Source organism: Erythrolamprus reginae, chromosome 2 (assembly GCF_031021105.1).
Source record: "Erythrolamprus reginae isolate rEryReg1 chromosome 2, rEryReg1.hap1, whole genome shotgun sequence".
Lineage (NCBI taxonomy): Eukaryota > Metazoa > Chordata > Lepidosauria > Squamata > Dipsadidae > Erythrolamprus > Erythrolamprus reginae.
In genome coordinates, this window is record NC_091951.1 from 346,012,959 (window position 1) to 346,030,042 (window position 17,084).

The 17,084-nt window shown below is 39.1% G+C and overlaps 1 protein-coding gene across 5 annotated transcripts in view; it reads right to left on the reverse strand.

The window, feature by feature from the left end:
• The window catches only part of ARK2N (arkadia (RNF111) N-terminal like PKA signaling regulator 2N), a 97,645-nt gene extending 80,830 nt beyond the window's left edge, over positions 1-16,815 (reverse strand). For all 5 annotated transcript variants that reach the window (XM_070743627.1, XM_070743625.1, XM_070743626.1 and 2 more), the window contains exon 1: positions 16,423-16,815. The gene's annotated coding sequence lies outside the window, so the exon portion shown is untranslated. The remainder of the gene's footprint in view (positions 1-16,422) is intronic.
• Between the last annotated feature and the right edge of the window lie 269 nt (positions 16,816-17,084).

The window sequence follows — 17,084 nt, forward strand, 5'->3', positions numbered from 1 at the left end:
AGAAGTCTGACAGCAGAAAAAGACCTCATGGTCCATCTAGTCTGCCCTTATACTATTTTCTGTATTTTATCTTAGGATAGATATATGTTTATCTCAGGCATGTTTAAATTCAGTTACTGTGGATTTATCTACCACGTCTGCTGGAAGTTTGTTCCAAGGTACTACTACTCTTTCAGTAAAATAATATTTTCTCATGTTGCTTTTGATCTTTCCACCAACTAATCTCAGATTGTGTCCCCTTGTTCTTGTGTTCACTTTCCTATTAAAAACACTTCCCTCCTGGACCTTATTAAACCCTTTAACATATTTTTATTTTATTTATTTATTATTTGGATTTGTATGCCGCCCTATCCTTCTGTCCTCCAGACTATATAGATTGAGTTCATTAAGTCTTTCCTGATACTGAATCTAATAAATTATTATTATTATTATTATTATTACTACTAATAATAATAATAATTTCACAACTGCAGTGATTCACTTGATAAATGTGGCAAGAAAGGTTGTAAAATGGGACAAAACTCACTTAACAAATTTCTCACTTAGCCACATAAATTCTGAGTTCAATTGTGATCATAAATCAAGAACTGCCTGTATTATACAGCTGACAGCTTTGGAAACAAGCATCATTTTTTAAATAAATCATTGTGGAACCCAATGAGGCAAATGCAGAATGTCTGACACAGGCAATGACACAGCAGGAGTAGGCGTTATCTGCTTTTTCAGCATAATCTCTTGCTCTACTCCCAGCTATTTCCAATTATCCTTGCTATGCATACTGCAATTAAAAACAGAAATCTGTTTCTACTAGCAAAGTTCAAGTGTGGCATTAGTGCGAAGGCAACTTGCCGTTCAGGAATGTCACACTGCAAGATATTAAATGGTCAACCCTTTTTAAAGCGTTGGTAATGCAGGTAGTCCTCAACTTACAACAGTTCATTTAGTGACCGTTCAAAGTTACAGCAGCACTGGGGGAAAAAAGTGAGTTATGACCATTTTTCATATGTATGACCGCTGTAGCAGCCCCGTGGTCATGTGATCAGAATTCAGATGCTGGACACCTGACTCATATTTATGAGTCAGTGTCCCAGGGTCATGTGATCAAATTTTGCAAACTTCTGACAACAAAATCAATGGGGAAGCCAGATTCATTTAGCAAATGTAGTACTAATTTAACAACTGCAGTGATTCACATAACAACTGTGGCAAGAGAGGCCATAAAATGGGGCAAAATTCACTTAACGAATGTCTCTTATCAACAGAAATTTGGGGCACAATTGTGGTCATAGGTTGAAGACTACGTGTCCTCACAAATGCAGGTTACAATAATTCCATTCCATACAATAATAACCTTTCGAAGACAGGAGAGGAAAACAGAAGTTACAATGTTTAGATTATTAGAGTAGGAAGCGACCTTGATCATTTCGGACAAATGGCAGTTAATCTTCTCTTGAAAGTCTCAAGTGTTGGAGTTCTTACAACTTCCACAGGCAAAAGCTGTTCCACTGCTCTCACTGCCAGAAAATTTCTCCTTATTTCTAGGTTGCATCTCTCCTTGATCAGTTTCCATCCATTATTCCTTGTCTGGCCTTTGAGTGCTTGGAAAACATCCTGACCCCCCTCCTCTCTGTGTAGCCCCTCAAGTATTGGAACACTGCTATCATGTCTCCCCTGGTCCTTCTCTTCTCCAGACAGGCCATGCCCAATTCCTGCAACCACTCTGCATATTTATTTATTTATTTATTTATTTAATTTTATTTATTTATTTATTTATTTAATTTTATTTATTAGATTTGTATGCCGCCCCTCTCCGTAGACTCAGGGCGGCTCACAACAATAACAAGAACAATGTAAGAACAAATCTAATAATTTAAAAAACGCTAAAAACCCCATTATTAAAAGCAAACATACACACAAACATACCATGTATAAACTGTATAGGCCCGGGGGAGATGTCTCAGTTCCCCCATGCCTGACGGCAGAGATAGGTCTTAAGAGCTTTACGAAAGGCAAGGAGGGTGGGGGCAGTTCTAATCTCCGAGCTGGTTCCAAAGGGTCGGGGCCGCCACAGAGAAGGCTCTTCTGGGTCCCGCCAAACGACATTGTTTAGTCGACAGGACCCGGAGAAGGCCAACTCTGTGGGACCTAACCGGTCGCTGGGATTCGTGCAGCAGAAGGCGGTCCCAGAGGTATTCTGGTTAATCATCCTGGTTATTCTCTTCTGCACTTTATTTAGAGTTTCAATGTCTTTTTTTTTTTGTAGCTTGGTGACCAAAACTGGATGCAGTACTCTTTTAAGTCTAACTAAGTCTTTATAGAGTGGTGTTAGTACTGTATCTCCTTAATCCTAGATTGTCTCTCTCTACAATCTCTATTTAGGATTGCATTGCTTTTTTGGCTGCCGCCACACTCTGCGGGCTCATGTTTAGCTAGCTGTCTACTAAGACTCCAAGATCCCTCTCCCAGCCACTGCTATTGTAATTTATGGGACTTAGAAATGGCTGGGTGAAAGAATATAAAATTGGTTTATTTGATTAAGGCTTAAATAATGAATTGGTACGAATTGCTATGTCTGAATCTTAATGGTCATCTTGACTGGATAGGTTTTTTTTTAATGGAAATGTTGAATTGTCTTAATGGATTACTTTGCATTATCTACAATAGGTTTAGTGTGTAAATAAGGATTATTTCCTGTAATGTTTAATTACTTTTTCCTATTGTTTAATTGTTAAATGGAATTAGACTTTATTAATGAAGAGAGGAATGAGAGGGGTTTGTATTAAATTAAATGGAAAGGGGGGAAATATATGCTTATTGGACCTTTGAAGATTAATGAGGAGAGTTAAAGATTGAGAGGTTTGTTTGTTTGTTTGTTTGTTCATTGGATTTGTATGCCGCCCCTCTCCCCAGACTCGGGGTGGCTAACAACAATGACAAAAAACAACATTTAATTTAATAAAACAACTAAAAACCCTTATTATAAAAACCAAACATACACACAAACATACCATACATAACTTGTAAAATACAAAATGGGGTTAGGTAGAGAATGAAAACACATTGAGAGAATTCAAGTAAGATGGGGAGAAAGTGGCTCTTCATTTTGTAGAGAATAATTGTGCCCAAAAAGTAGCTTATGGAATCCAGACAATGGATAATTCTCTCTAGAGGAAAGAAAGATCTTGATAACCCCCATGTATTCTTAATCAGGGGCCTCCAAACTAGGCAACTTTAAGACTTGGGAATTACAACCCTCAGAATTTCTCAAATAGGTACGGAGACCCCATTGTAAACAACTGGGGTGGGGGAGGTCTGAGTCAACAGCAGGAACAGATTTTTACAGTCGCTTATGTTCAGCTGGAAATGACAGGTTCCATCATGCTCTGAACCATTAATATAACCAAAGTTTGTCCTAGCCTCACTTTTTAAATGACCTTGCTGTTTAATCTTCTTTTTACTATCTCTTCAAGATTGAAAAACTTTGAAACGTTGTCAGAAGGGTATTTGCTGTTTTAAGAGAAAGAAAAATATGTGTCTCCAAGACTAAGATTTTCTTTTTTCTAATACAGTATACAACAAGGGGAACTATAGCGTTGTTTTAGAAACCTAGAAACCTAGAAGACTGACGGCAGAAAAAGACCTCATGGTCCATCTAGTCTGCCCTTATACTATTTCCTGTATTTTATCTTACAATGGATATATGTTTATCCCAGACATGTTTAAATTCAGTTACTGTGGATTTACCAACCACGTCTGCTGGAAGTTTGTTCCAAGGATCTACTACTCTTTCAGTAAAATAATATTTTCTCATGTTGCTTTTGATCTTTCCCCCAACTAACTTCAGATTGTGTCCCCTTGTTCTTGTGTTCACTTTCCTATTAAAAACACTTCCCTCCTGAACCTTATTTAACCCTTTAACATATTTAAATGTTTCAATCATGTCCCCCCTTGTAAATACTAAGAATATGGATGAAACTGATTTATAGAAAGATGTGCAAGTCAACTAAAAATATCCTATCTTGTGGGAAAGAGTGTCTGTGTTTATAAATTGCTGAGAAAAAGGCTTTGAAGGCTGGCTACCCATTAGAAAACGCCAGATGGCCTTGTTAAAGAAAATTTATAACCAATGGACTCAAGAACAGTGCGAATTAGTTAACTTTATGTTGCAACCAAAAATGTTGAAGAAAATCAGACTGCTCTGAACAAAATTTTAAAGGATATTATAAAAGACTCTAAAACAATAATTCATAATAAAGAGATGGAGATATTGGATCTACAAATTCAACTGGAAGAAACAACAGAGATATCAAAAGGATGACATGGTTTATTAAAATTAAAATGAGAGATTTGTCGGAGAGGCTGCACTTCAGAGTATAACTGGAATTTGATAACGATGACATGGATTTGGAGAGATAATGATAACAAAAGAAAACAGATGTTAGCAATTTGATATATGGGATTTCAAGATTGCTGGGGAGAAGGAAAAAATTGCAAAACTGATTTGTTGATAATGGTTAAAATGGGGTCTTTCCGATGTTGTTCAATAGATATTGAGGGACAATATCTAGGGGGGCCTTTGCACAGGTTCGCCTGGTGCACCAATTGTGACCCTACCTGGCCCAGGAGGCTCTATGCAGTCAAGAAAGCAGCCGCACGAGCTATTGTAGGTGCACCTAGGTACACACACATCACACCAAGTCTCCGCGAGCTGCACTGCCTCCCAGTCAGTCTCCAGACGCAATTCAAGATGTTGGTCATCACCTATAAAGCCCTACATGGCTTAGGACCAGATTATCTTTGGGACCGCCTCCTACCGTATACCTCCCAGTGACCGATAAGGGCTGGCCTTCTCTGGGTCCCGTCAATCAAACAATGTCAAATGGTGGGGCCGCAGGGAAGGGCCTTCTTTTGTGGCGGCACCAGATCTCTGAAACCAGCTGCCACCAGAGAGCCGTACCCTCCCCACCCTACTGGCCTTCCGCAAAGCTGTAAAGACGTGGCTTTTCTGGCAGGCTTGCGGCCGTTGACCAAATGAGATACCATCTAGATCTGTTCATGAGAGATATGTATGACTTTTACCAGGGTTTTGTAATTATTTTTAAATTGTTCTTTTAAATATTGTTTTCGATTTTTTGTAAGCCGCCCAGAGTCCTTGAGGCGTTGGGTGGCATATAATTTATATATTTGCACTGGTTGGGTCTAATGAACTAGTCCAGTGAAGGAAGCACGGGCACACACACTTGTCTGAGACGCAACCTGAAAGAGAACCTGCCCAGGAGGCATGAATGCACCGTAAAATGAATTTCTGGTTTCTCATGTGCACACATGCAGTGGCCAGCTAGTCTTCTGGTCACTGGCATACATGACAATCAGCTGACCGGCATGCATGTTCACACCGGAAAATGGAGGACCAGCTCTTCTAGTTTCCGTCACTGCCGCATGAAGGCCAGCTGATGATTGTCTCATGCAGGCCAAAACCCGAAAGAGGAACGGACGCTACGCTATAGGTTCGCCATCATGGGGCCAGTGTATTATATGGATATTACTACTTTTGGTATATAAATAACAGGTTATTATATTAATGGTTGGTATCTTTGGTGGTTAATGGTTACTTAGTATAACTCCAAAGCAAAAATTATCCAATTAGAATAATGTTTGGTTAGCAATATCTATATTATTATATTACTTTTCATATGTAAATCAGTGATCACTGACCTCTGGTAATGTTTGAAATTTTATAATCTTTGTGGTGTTTCATTGCTAATTGAGATTTAATTCTGCTTATTATGAGAAATAAGGGGATTAGGCCTTAAATAAAAATGGAAATGTATATTTATGCTGTTAGATACTTTTCTAAACTTTTATTGGACATTTGCAAAATAATAAAGTGAGCTTAGGATTTAGAGATGAGTTTACAGAAAATGGGAAGAGGTACAGAATGAAGATGTATTTGGGTATATTTTAAGAGAGATAATAAATTATGGTTGAACATACTTGGGGATGAAGTTTCTTTTTCCTATTTTTTATTTTCTTCAAGGGTGGGTTGCACTTTTTATAATTTTAATGCATTTTTGCATCTTTTATATGTTTAATATAATTCTTAATAAAATCATTGGGGGGGGGAAGGAATGAAGATATATTCAGCTGTTGTATAGAATGTAAGGAGATGGATCAGGGCCGGGCGTCACACATTCCAGAGAAGTAAGCAGGCTACTCAGGCCAGATATCATGTGTGAGAGAAGGAGGGTGAAGACAGCCTCTCCCTAATAGTTCACAGAGTACTCTATATTGCAATTGCAGATTAGTCTAGTAAGATTTTCTCTATGGTATAAAACAATTAAAGAAAAACTCAACTTGGAAGAATTTTCATGTATCATTCTTGGTTTTGAGTCTGACAGCTGTATTTTAAGAGACAGTGATAAATGATTAATGTTAAATATATTTGCTAGGGATGAAGCGATTGATTTTTTTACTACTTCCTTTTGTGAGGTGGGGGACTTTTTCTACACTTGTCTTTTTTTTCCTTTTAAGATATTTTTGTATCAGGTTTTTACATTAGTTTTAATTAATATAATTCTTAGACACCTTTCCCCCAAAAATCTTATTATGATTTTGGAGAAAAATCATAAGTTAAATGAGGCTTGAAAAGAGACTACTTATGAAAATAAGGGATGAGAAATCCTGATTTAGAAAATCCATTTTTGTCTGTCTCCTTCCAATAATCGTACCTGGTATCTGGTTTTTTATATCTATTTTTCCATTGTTACTAGCAGTTCAAAACTAATATGTTACTGCTGCCCGACAATGTTGGGTAACAAACAAACATGGAGGGCTTCACATCTCATAAAAAAAGATTACAACCTGCAGTTATTTACCCTGTGAGCTGCCAATATAAGTAGTCCTTCAAATAGTGACTGTTAGAAATTACGACAAAATATGGCCATTTGGCAATTCATCCGCCTTTACAATTGACTGGGATATCAGAAGAGGAAATATTTTTTAATACTGTTATTGTATTTTTATTAATACATCATGGTTCATAACCATAATAAAAAGGAAAAAATAGGAAGGGAAGCATTCAAAACTCACTGAACAGCATTTTAGCCTTCCAAATTGCATCACAAAAGTTCAGATTACTGAATAACAACTTGGAGATTATTCAGTAACAACTCAGCTTTATGTTTATGGTTTAAGCTATCAAGCCTTGCATTTTAATCACATTACCTGTACTAACTATTTTACAGGCTGCCAGTATTTACATTATCACCATAAACTTTTTCTGGGAAGTACAGTATTATCATTTCGGGGCTTTACACTTAATCGAGAAATTAAAAAACACCCCAAAAGAAGCTAGTCTTGGTTGTTTTCTTAGCTGCAGGAATCTTTGGGGAAATAATGCAAACATAAGAAGGCTCTCTTCCTGATTATATTTTTTAGCACTTATGCTTAATGAATCAGGCGTGGATCTAATTCCATTAATTTAGGCAGGATGTATACCTATCCATGTTTCTCAATTAACTTAATAATGAATCTACCACTTCACATAATAATAAAACCACTAGAGCCATGATGCCACCATGGTTACAATGCAGCAGTGCAGGGTAATTTTACTCACATTGCCAGGAGTTTGGTTTTTTTGATCCTGACTGGCTGACTCAGCCTTCCATCCTTCCGCCCAGATTGTTGGGGGAAAATACAAAGACTTTGTAAACCACTTAGGGAGGCTTGTAAAGAACTGTGAAGTGGTATACAAGTCTAAGTACTATTGCTATTTCAAACACAACTCATCAAAGACGAACTACATGATGTATACATGCCACAAGGGGCACACAGAGCCCTCTCTGTTGGCACACAAGTTGTAACTCCAGCTCAGCTCAACCACACATACGCGCATAACTCCTGATGAGTTGGGGGTCTCTGCCACACATCCAGGCATGTGGGAGAGGTGCATAAATGTATGGAGGTAATGCATATGCCCGGGGCACATGGAAGGATCGCGTGTGCATTGCATTATGGGTTATAAGTGCAGGGAGGCCGACTAGGCCCAAAATGGTACACGGGGGATGCAGCATGGCCCCCTGCTGCCTGTTTTTTGTTCACAGGAGGCTACAGGGAGGCCTAGTAAGGCCAAAATGGGGCATGTGGAGGGGTGTGACACACACACACACGGCCAATTTTTGCTCCTAGGATGTTGCAAGGAGGCCTACTGGGCCCAAAATGGGGCGTGTGTGTCCCATGCGCATGCACGGGGAGGGGTCAGATGTATAAGCGAAGCGGAGGGAGGCGGGGCACACAAGGGTCATGCATGCATTGCATTATAAATGCAGGTGCATGTACTGTTGCACACACACTTTCAGTATGCAACAACCAAAAGCTTAACCGTCACTGTAGGTATAAGGTTTTTTTTCATATTTCCTTGGATAACATCATATCAAACACTGAACAAAAGATTCAAACCCTCATATCAAATGATGAACACTAGCTATGAGGAATGACATCATTTCTGAACCAACATGGAACTAACTGCCAAATCTACCATAAAATGCCAGAAAGCCTTTTCAAAGTTCAGTTAAGGAAATGAACTGGATATGTACATAGACACAGCTACAAGGATACATGTACAATTCTGCACCAACTGCGTACATCTCTCTTGCCTCTAAATGGTGTGTCACACAATCTTGATCTCTTAAATTTAACTTTTGAAATTATTCTCCACTACCTATGATGTCTGCTTAAAACATACTGAAAACTGCAACATTATAATAATTCAGAAATGAATGGGAAAAAAATTAGAATATACAGTAACGTGATGCACAGAGGTCAACCTAGAAATTGATGCTATCAAAATAGTTGGGAAACAGCACCTAATCAGTCCATTGCTGCTGATTTACAGAGGAAACTATAGATTACGCATTTTCCCTAGAATCTGATACATTCATCTGACATCATTTAAATTTAATTTTATCAGCAGTGCCCTTTTTATGTGATGCCACCTGGTACTGACAGGAATAACAGCTTGCTTTCCAGATAAGGAATTCTTGTTGCTCTGTTTCTGCACAATGTTCTCAAGTGAGAATTGGCTTGAGATCTTGTGGACAAGCAGACTATTCCCAAACCAGTCCTTTTCTGCGTGACAGAAATGTTTTGATCCTTGAAACCTGGCTAAGATGGAAGCTAAGTACGGGGGCTGAGTAAAGAAGTTATAATATAAAAATCTAAAAGACAGATAAAAATGCAAGAAAGCTAGCAGGGAACATTCAAGCAGCACTTTATTCTAAGAAATAACAAGGAAGCCTAGCTGGGAATTACGGTACGTGTTAATTTTATTTTATTTCTCCAGTGCTGAATATTTTCACATGACAACCTAGAGTTAAAATACATTATTTCATTTCCTTTGTTTTTGTTTGCCTGTTATTATAAGATCAGTGTTTCTCTCAAAGGGGGGGGGAAACTATAATGCCAGCAGATACACTGAAGTATCCCTAGGTGGGCACCTCAACACTCCCAACAACTATAATGCCAGCAGATACACTGAATAATTTCTACTATTTTCATTCTCTTTACTTTTTAGTCTGCCAGAAGAGCACCATTGCTTATTGGAGGGGAGGGGGGGGCAATAATGTTGGGGCCATGGGGGACAATGCCAGGTGAGGCACCTATTATAAAAGACAGGCAATTATTTTCAGCTGCTGGAAATAAGCAGGCAATTATTCCACACAGGCAGGGCAATGGTAGGCAGACACAGAATTTCTGCTAAAAGAGACTTGTGACTTTCAACCTTTCTCCTTATGGGCTCGATCATGCTGCTAAGCGATTGTTCCAAACTCACTGGGGGGAAAAGAACCTTCCATAAGAAAAGTGTTGTTTGAACTCTGATCAATGTTTTAAAACCTTGATCTTCGTCATGCTCGTTACGCAGAAAACAACTGAGCAAAAGCTTCTGTTTATTTGCTCTCAAATACAACCGGATCATATTCCTCTGACTGAAGCCTGTATTGTGTGGTTTTACCTGTGAATGACATCATATTAGGCCTTTATGTTAAAAAGCATTTGAGGGTTTCATTAACAGTTATACAATATACCATAGGTAGTTCTTGACTCATGACCCACAATTGAGCCCAAATTTCTGTTGCTAAGAGAGCAAGACATTTGTTAAGTAGATTTTACAACCTTAACAACTGCCACAGTTGTTAGGTGAATCTGACTTCCTCATTGACTTTACTTGTCAGTTTGGAAAAGTTGATCACATGACCCTGGGGGTGGTTGGTGGCTTCTGCTTTGAAATCTATCTTTTTAACTGTATCTCTTATTATATGGTTTCATGGGTCTAATCTACCTAGAATCATTTAGAAGGATGGGTAGTGTATTTGATAAACAAACAATCAGACAAAAAAAGCAGAATTAGAATTAAGAGGTAGGTAGGTAGGTATTTAAAATAGTTAAAATTTAAAAAAATCAAAATATAGATTAAACTATCGAAATAGTTAAACTTTAAAAAATCAAGTATCATTTGCTATATTGACTAATAAGCTCCTAACCTTTCCTTAATTGTATTCTAAATTATCCTAAATTTTAATGTCCACTTTAGTAGCTAGAAAAATATATATATATATTGTTCTATGATGTCCAAATTATACAACCAATTTGTACAAAATGCCAAAAATATTATAATTCATTCTATTAAAAACATAATAATCATTGAGAAAGGTCAGCTCTGCGTGTATCTATGTTTTTCACACAGATTTCATATCTAGAGAGTTTTTACACATAGTCATCATCAAATGAACTCCGCCCATGGAAATATTGCTCAAGTTTACTTCTCAGTCAGAAACAAATTCACTGAGATCTTCTTTCTGAGATATAAAACTATTAATACTGTGCCAAGGACACTAAGAAGTATCACAATTGAGGATATGCAAATGAAAATATTTGAATGTAGCCTAGAGTACAACTGAAACAATTTAAGACAATAACTATAAAACACCTTCACTAATTTTATTTAGTTTCTTATAGCTGCTCAACTCCAATGGACTCTGACTGTGCAGAATAGCAGTGTTTGTTCAAACCAAACTATTATTAAAATTTGAATTTTACAAAAATAATCTTATTTCCTCTTTAATATTTCATGAATAATTCAAAAGTATGTCTCAAAAAAATTCAGAGCAGAATTATATGCCTGAATAAACAGCAAAATCTAGCAATAGAGAGGTGCTTAAATTTAAATATCTTTTACTCTAGAATTTCAAGGGAAAACATTCTGTTCTGTACAACATGCAACCTTCTCCAAGTTTTATCTTATTCAATGTTAGGCTGAGATAGTGATCACCCACTGAGTTTCTATGAAGACTAGGTTGTCCCAATCTACTACTTTTATCACTTTACCACAGTCATTAATACAAACTGCTTTTGGTTGTCAATCCTAAACAAGAAAAAAGTAAAGTCCAGGGAGTTTTCCTATACAGTATTGTCTAAATTGCTGTAACTCGCAATTATTATCTAAATTGCTGTAACTTCCCCAAAACCTCAATTTGTAATCCACTGATTTATTGCACTGGATGCAACAAAAAGAGCTAAGACTAGTAAGCAAAATCCACTCATGTGTATCATCAATATGTAGGGTTTCTTCTGTTCATACATGGACCTGTCCATATTCTCAAGGTTTTGTCCACTATCATAATTATGATTTGATTGCTTATTTGTACGCAAACTATCATTAAGTGTTGTACCTAACGATTCTTGACAAAAGTTTATTTTCTTTTATGTACACTGACAGCATATGCACCAAGACAAATTCCTTGTGTGTCCAATCACATTTGGTCAATAAAAATACTACCTATTATCTATCTATAATTAAATTTAAATTAAAGTTGAAAATTTTACAAAACCATCCTGGTGACTGATTGCTAGATCTTTTTCAATTGAGTTTCAGGCCGATTATAGTAGTCAGTACAGTACTAAGACAGTATTGGTTGCACATACAGTACACAGCACAGCATTGTTAGTGACCCATGGTGGATCCAAGATGGAGATGACACATTCTCCTGGCCCTCCTGGATCTTTCAGCAGCTTCCTCTTAGTATTATTCTGAATCAGCTGTGGGGGAATAGGATTGATAGGAATAACTGTGGCCAATTCAAGTTACTTACTGGGTCTAAAGTCCTAACTTGGTCAAGAGCTACAGGGGTCAACATTCTCATCCCTTCTGTTTAATGCCCACATAAAGTCACTTGGGAAAGTAATGTTTCAGTTTGAAGTCAAATATTATTAATATACAGATAACACCCAGTTATCTGGCTAGCAAAGGACATGTTTCACTGTTTGGGGCATGTTGAAGTGGGTAGGGATACACAGAAGATGGAGTGGCTATGGCTACTTCAAACTCTTTGATTTGGGGTCTTCATCCTTAAATGGGCTGTTAGGTCTACTGTGCAATCTAGAGTTCTTCCTAAACTCTTAGCACCTGCTTGAAGGGAAGGCATTTGTGAAACAGCTTGTGCCAAGGAAAGCTGTTGCACAAACCCCACTTGTGCACCAATCATGCTTGGATTGTGAGACCTTCCTTGTGGTTACTCATGCATTGGTCACCTTATGAGTGAACCATTGCAAATGGGTCTACACCGCTTCTGAAGATCATTCAAAAACCGTAACTGGCCCAGAATGAAGCAACACATTTAGCAACAGGCAAGCCTAGCTGTGCCCAGGAAACACGTTTTGTGAGCTGCACTGGTTGCTAATAAGCTTTCGGAAATAATTCAAGGGGCTAATACCTATAAAGCCCTACATGGTGTTCCTGACAGACTGTCTGGATCTCATAGTATTTACAATCAGAGTTGGCATACTTTAGATCCAATCAAATAAGCAATGTCCTCTAAAGCAGGATGACTATGTATTTTAAATATTATATTGGTCATTTTTTTAATGTTCTAAAGTTGCTTATAGATGTTTATGAAATTGAGAGACATAAAAATTGGATGAATAATTACAATCATATTCCATTCAATCAATGTGGGTATAAGAGATTTTAAAAATTTCATCAGGCTTCCATCTGTACTAAATTTGATATTTATTCTTTCATTTATTCTGTGATATTTTTATGCCGCCCAACTCCAGAGGACTCTAGCTATAAAGCTCGAGTCCTCTAGAGTTTATTTTAGATAAAGCTAAAGACATATAAACGTTGCTATTTAAGCAAACTAATGGGCTACTAAACAAGCTTTAATAACAAAGATATTGCCAACCATTTCACCTAAAATTGAGCTTAGTGTTAACTGAAAACTAGTGTCAATTTCCCAGATATAATAAACTGATTAATAAAATTAGGACTATGTTTTCACTGGTTTAGTAAATAGCTGATGAACCTAGAAATTAAGCTTTGCTGAGTGATGTCTCAGATCCCAGAAATTCAATGCAGCAATATTTATCATTTGCTATCATTATACTGTATAGCCAAGGAATTCTTTACTTGAAGTTGAATTTCAGTTACATCTCTGGCTTATTTTCATCTCTGCTTCTAGCAGGAATAGATAGAATATTCAAAACATGACATGGTGATAAAAATACAACACAAAAATATATTTTCAACCCTTTTAATAGGAAAAAAAGGATCACCACATAACATTGTGGGACATAATTAAATCCAATCTAATGTAATTTTCAATAAAAACAGGAAGGATGAAACACCAGTAACCTCTGCTGTTAATGAGGTATGATTTAGGGAAAATATTACTTCTTCCTAATCTTAAATCTTCTCTGCTGAATTGGATTGCAACAGCCTTGTAAGGAATCTCCGAAGATTCTCAGACATCCAAGTCATGGTTGTCCCAAAAGTGCTTTTTTTCCCCAGGAGGCAAAGAAAGTCCACAGCTCCCATTGACCAATAAGGGCTCATAGAGTTGGTCTTCTCTGGGTCCTGTCAGCTAAACGGTATCGGCTGGCAGGGCCACAGGGGAGGGCCTTCTCTGTGGCAGCTCTGGCTCTTTGGAACCAGAGATCCGGACTACCCCCACCCTACTGGCCTTCTGGAAAGCTGGAAAGACCTGGCTTTTCTGGCAGGCTTGGGGCCTTGATCTGATGGTGTACCAATGAGATTCGGACATAAATGGTATGGGGTTTTTTAACTGTTGGATTTAAATAGTTTTTAAATAGTTTTTTAGAGGTTTTGATATTAATTGTATGTTTTCATTTTGGTTGTGAGAGGCCTAGAGTCCCTAGGAAGATGGGCGGTATAAAAAATGAACAAATAAACAGCCTTAATCTCCTGGAGATTCGTGGAAAATATCTACAAGAAATTCGTCCCAAAAGTGTAGTTAAAAAAACAAACAAACAAGCATGAGATGGAAAATATTCAAAAAGCCAGAATACATCCTTGCCTCTGGAATTAAAATGAGGGCTGGTTTAAGTCTTTCCTCGTTTCTTGTAAAAGGAAGGAAGAAATTGTTTCTACGGGTTTAATAATAATAATAATAATAATAATAATAATAATAATAATAATAATAATAATGTGGGAAGGGACCTTGGAGGTCTTCTAGTCCAACTCCCTGCTTAGGCAGGAAATCCTACACTACTTCAGACAGATGGTTATCCAACATCTTCTTAAAAACTTCTAGTGTTGAAGTATTCACAACTTCTGGAGGCAAGCAGTTCCACTGGCTAATTGTTCTAACTATCAGGAAAAATTTCCTTTAGTTCTAAGTTACTTCTCTCCTTGTTTAGTTTCCGCTCATTGCTTCTTGTTCTACCCTCAGGTGCTTCGGAGAATAGTTTGACTCCCTCTTCTTTGTGACAACCCCTGAGATACTGGAACACTGCTCTCACATCCCCCCTTCTAGTTCTTCTTTTCATTAAACCAAAACAGACCCAGTTCCTGTAACCATTCTTCATGTGTTTTATCCTCGAATCCTCTAATCATCTTTGTTGCTCTTCTCTGCATTCCTTCTAGAGTCTCAACATCCTTTTTACACCATGGGGACCAAGACTGAATGCAGTATTCCAAATGTATATTTGTACATATTTCATATGCTGAAATGGTAATGGGTCTCCTGTTTGAGCAGGGGGCTGGACTAGAAGACTTCCAAGGTTCTTTTCCAACACTATTCTGTTTATAAAAAAAATACATGGAGTGGAATAAGGAGATCTCACACAGCTTCAACTTTTTCAAATTTTGGGGCTGTTGTAACCCCTATAACATCTGAAAAAAATGTGGATTTTTCTCTTACTCTTTGTCTCAAGCATGTGGAGATATTTTGCTAGAATGTTTGACATGTGCAGAATTGTCAAAGTTTCAGTTAAATTCCTACCTTCACCCTTTTACAGACATATTTTGGGGAGGCACTGCTATTGTGTGATAGAGACAAGTTCTTTTCTCTATCACACAATACTAGGACAAGGGGGCACTCCCTAAAGCTCATAGGTAAGAAAGAGAGGACAAATAAAGGGAAATATTTCTTCACCCAAAGGGTCATTGGTTTATGGAATTCCCTTCGAGAAGAGGATGTGACAGCTGTCAGCCTGGATAGCTTCAAGGAAGAATTAGAACGATTCATGGATGCCAAGTGTATCTGTGGTTATTGAAAGGGATGTCCAAGTGCCACCTCTATGTTGCTTGAGGCAGACAGGAGTCCCTTGGGTATCATTTGTTGGGGGTCAAGGGAAATGGAGGGTTTTGCCTTCTTTCTGCTCAAGATCCCCATGGACAACTGGTGGGCCACTGTGTGACACAGAATGCTGGACTTGATGGGCTTTGGCCTGATTCAGCATAGCTCTTCTGATGTTCTTATGCTTTGGACCTCACAGGGTCCAGAGTTATGTCCACTGGAAAATGTACAACTGACTCCCCCAACACACACACAGATACACTTTCAACCAGGATAACGGTGTGTGTGTGTGTGTGTCTCATACCAACCGTTAACTGGACCACACAAACGCTTATCCCCTCCTTAGAAACATAGGCAGAAAAAGACCTCATGGTCCATCTAGTCTGCCCTTATATTATTTCCTGTATTTTATCTTAGGATGGATATCTATTTATCCCAGGCATGTTTAAATTCAGTTCCCGTGGATTTACCAACCGTGTCTGCTGGAAGTTTGTTCCAAGCATCTACTACTCTTCAGTAAAATAATATTTTCTCAGGGTGCTTCTGATCTTCCCCCCTTCCTCCAGCGGCCTAAAACAGTGCGGTCCGAATTAGGGGCCTTTAAAGGAAGGAGAACAGCAAGGAAATTGCGGGGTGGAGTGGCGAGGGGGGGTTGTCTCTTTCAACAGGCCTGGCCTGACTGACTAGAGGGTGGCCGAGCGAGGCGACCCGAGGGAAGCGGCCCCTCGCTCCCCCTCCGGACACACGGAGAGCGGTTTGGGGACTCGGTCTTCGTAGGCCAAGACACTCCGGGAGGCTGAAACGACCAAAAAACCAGAGGGTCACTCACCAGAGTTGTTGCCGCCGCCGCCGCGGCCTCCGAGGCTCTTCCCGGCCTGAGGCCCCGCGGGAAGGGCCAGCACGAGCATGAGGGGCCGGGGCTCCTCCTCCGCTCTCCGTTCCTCCTCTGGCGTGGCCGGGTGCCGTTTCTCCGGCCCGGACGAAGAGGGACGAAAAGAAGAAGCCGGAGGAAGGGGGAGGAAAAAAAATGTCACCTCAGAAGGGAGGCCGCTGGGATCGCCTCAGCTCGAGCCTTCCGACGTCACTTCCGGCAGCAACAGCGGCGCTGACGGAGGAAAGTACGCCAAGGTGGAAAAGCAGTGCGCGGCCGGAAAGAATGGCTTGAGAGCGTGACGCGGCTTCCCGGCCACAACGCCCCCTTGCGGCTCCCAGCCGCTCCTGCAAACGGCGGAAGGCAATTGGGCGGGAATGCGAGGGAAAAAGGAGGCGGTGCCTCTCTTAGGATTCCAACGGTCGCCGCGTTCGAAAGGCGGCGCGCGGACGATTAGGGGCATCGACCGACTGCGCGTGCGCGCTAGGAAGGAAGGCAGGAAAGATTAACCCCTCCTTCCCTAGTCTGTTTCTTCTAAAAAAAAATTGACCCGATTTAGGGAATTATATGAAGAAGGCTTTTAGCCTGGGTGTGATCACGTTTACAAAAAGTCAAAAAGG